We start from the raw sequence: 3,228 nt of genomic DNA, 5'->3' as shown, positions 1-3,228 counted from the left end.
CAGCCTCAACCACATTTGAAACTTCCCATGTACTCACACAAACATATACCAGCCGACATCCAAAAACATGACATCCATTCACGTTTGTGCCCTGGCTTCAATCCACAAAGATCCACTGGCTTCTGTTGACTGTCTTCCAAAGGTGAACTTCCATCAGCCAACATCCACAAACATCAGTCTGCTTTAGCCTTGTACCCTCCACCAACTTCCAAATCCAAAAGCCACTGGCTTCCATCCACCAACATCTGCCCGCTTCTATTAGATCCAGTATGAGATGTCCACCAGCTTCCAACCACGGATACCAGCAGCCTTCAAGCAAGCAAACTTGCCTTATTATCACTCCCTAGCATCCCACTGCCAGAGGATTGCCTCCTTCCATTCTCCACTTTGCCTCCTCCAAGTGGAAGAAACCTGGGCAGTGCTGAATGTCACATCCATTGCCAGGTGTGTCCAGCTGGAAATAGAAAAGGGCTTTCCCCTTGGCCTGCCTTTGTATCCACTCAGTTGCCAAGTGCTTTTGTGACATCACAAGAAACCCACAGCCAATGGCAACAGCTGGGGAGGCATCGTCTTCATTGCTCTGAGCCTCACAATGGCGGGGGGACCTATCAGTGATTGTGTGCTTGTTTATTCGGGACACGGGTGGTGCTGTGGTCTAAACCACCGACCCTTTTGGGCTTCCCAATAAGCAGGTTGGTGGTTCGAATCCCAGCAATGGGGCAAGCTCCCGTTGCTCTGTCCCAGCTCTTGCCAACCTAGCAGTTTGAAAGCATGCCAGTGCAAGTAGATAAATAGGCACCACTGATCACGTATGATCTGATAATACAAAGCCATGCATCTGTTTTCTGTTTCCCTAAATGCTTTTTCAAACCCTAAGTTGGGAAATAGAACATTGAACTTGGCCAGGAAGGAGCTGTAAGTAAATATGGCTGTACCGTGAATAGAAAGACTTCCCAAAAAGAGTGGCTTATCAACCTTCTCTTATGGATCCTTCATCTACATAACCTGCATTAGCGGTTAAGAGGTTTTTATTCATTTTAGCAGGCATAATAACAGGGTACTAAAATATACACGATAACCAAAGATGACATTCTAAAGTGAGACTGCAGTTTTTAACACCAAAAAAAATAGAGATCAACTGCTTTTTAACTGGTGTATCTCCTAACAAGACAGCACAGCTGGTTTGATTGTTTGATTGCTGTCTACATGGATGGTTCCTATATTATTGCCTACATGGTGTCTTGGGCCCATATGAAGCCTGAGGTCAATTCTTGCGGTTCCGATGCAGTGCATGAAATTCAATGCATTAGGGAGGGTGAAAAGAGGAGGAGTGGCATCTTTCTGCATTTCAGAGGATCTCTGAGACAAACCAAAAAAGTCATCAGGATGCAGCTTCCCCCTGCTCCTTACAAATTTTGGCGTGATTTGCTGCCAATAGCAACTGACCTATCATCTGACTGAAAACAATGACAAAGTTATGTCCTGATAAAGATTCATATTGGGAGAAGAAAAATAGTTTTACTGTGCATCTGGGAAGGAAAGTTGCAATGGTTTCCTTTTTATTGACATAAATAGTCAAGCCTTTAGTTCCAGTATGGAGTCTTCTCTACGGTTCTTTGTGATTATTTCAGTCTTGATTTTGGAGATGGGAAGAGGTGTGCTTCAGAAACTAGTGCTATGGTCCAGTGCAAGTCTGTAGCAATCTCCTGTTGAAAAGGAATGGTAGTCATTCCTTCAAAACAGGCAGCTCACCAAAGAAAACAGAGCTGTGGCATGAACAGTAATGCAAAACAAATGAGAACATGAATGAGGATGAGGACATTAACATTCGGAGAACAGGAAAACAAGAACAGACCAAAGAACACAAAATAAAGCATTGTCATCGTGCTGCTTTTATTTTCAGAGGCTGCCTCGTCTCTTTCCTTCCTAACAGTGTGGAAAGTGGATTCTGTGGAAGTTGAGGCTGAAAATCATCCTCTTATTTTCCTTTTTGGTGTCAAGAGTAGTTTATTGGGGTGTTTTCTTTGTTATGTGTCCCTGTACTTGTAACAGCGGGGAACCCAGACATGGTAGATGACTCATAGGCCCTAAAGGATGGAATCTCAAGAGCAGCAATTCCAAACTGTGGCCCATGGCATATTAATATGCCCCAAGAGACCTGAAGTATGCCAAGGCCCAGTGGTAGAGCATCTGTTCTGCAGGTTCAATCCCTACCAAAGCCTTCTCTGAAATCCTGCCATGCCCCTGCTATTCACTACAGACAATTCTGAACTAGATGAACCATTGGTCTGAAATAGCAGAAGACAGGGTCTTAAGTTCCTGAGTCTTGAAATGGGGGGCTACAAAAATGGGTACTAGGATAGCAGCTACTCATGATGGTGAAATGTGAATACCACTTCCTGGGGTTAAAAAAAAAAAGAATAAAGGACCCCTGGATGGTTAAGTCTAGTCAAAGGAAACTATGGGGTTGTGGCGCTCATTTTGCTTCAGGCCAAGGGAGTTGGTGTTTGTTGGCACGCAGCTTTACGGGTCATGTGGCCAGCAGGACTAAACCGCTTCCAGCAAAACAGGACACCATGACGGAAGGCAGAGTGCACGGAAATGCGGTTTACCTTCCCGCTGCAGCAGTACCGATTTATCTCCTTGCAATGGCATGCTTTCAAACTGCTAGGTTGGCAAGAGCTGGGATAGAGCAACGGGAGCTCACATCGTCGCAGGGATTCAAACCACCAACCTTCTTATTGGGAAGCCCAAAAGGCTCAGTGGTTTAGACCACAGGACCACCTGTGTCCTGAATAAACAAGCACACATTCACTGATAGCTCCACCCGCCATTGTGAGGCTCAAAGCAATGAAGATGATGCCTCCCCAGCTGTTGCCATTGGCTGTGGGTTCCTTGTGATGTCACAAAAGCACTTGGCAACAGAGTGGATAGAAAGGCAGGCCAAGGGGAAAGCCCTTTTCTGTTTCCAGCTGGACACACCTGGCAATGGATGTGACATTCAGCACTGCCCAGGTTTCTTCCACTTGGAGGAGGCAAAGTGGTGAATGGAAGGAGGCAATCCTCTGGCAGTGGGATACTAGGGAGTGATAATAAGGCAAGTTTGCTTGCTTGAAGGCTGCTAGTATCTGTGGTTGGAAGCTGGTGGACATCTCATGCTGGACCTAATAGAAGCGGGCAGATGTTGGTGGATGGAAGCCAGTGGCATGTGGATTTGGAAGTTGGTTG

General features: G+C 45.8%; 1 long non-coding RNA gene across 1 annotated transcript; it reads right to left on the bottom strand.

The window, feature by feature from the left end:
* Positions 1-960: 960 nt before the first annotated feature.
* Positions 961-2,862, bottom strand: LOC308597927. Its single transcript, XR_014013294.1, has 2 exons — positions 2,735-2,862; positions 961-1,706 (listed from the first exon to the last, which is right to left on the bottom strand). It is a non-coding gene; the product is annotated as an uncharacterized lncRNA (long non-coding RNA).
* Between the last annotated feature and the right edge of the window lie 366 nt (positions 2,863-3,228).

This window comes from Podarcis bocagei, assembly GCF_964188305.1.
Source record: "Podarcis bocagei genome assembly, chromosome: 11".
NCBI classification, from domain to species: Eukaryota; Metazoa; Chordata; class Lepidosauria; order Squamata; family Lacertidae; genus Podarcis; species Podarcis bocagei.
The sequence above is the reverse complement of the archived record's forward strand: the minus strand, read 5'-3'. Positions and strand labels throughout refer to the sequence as shown.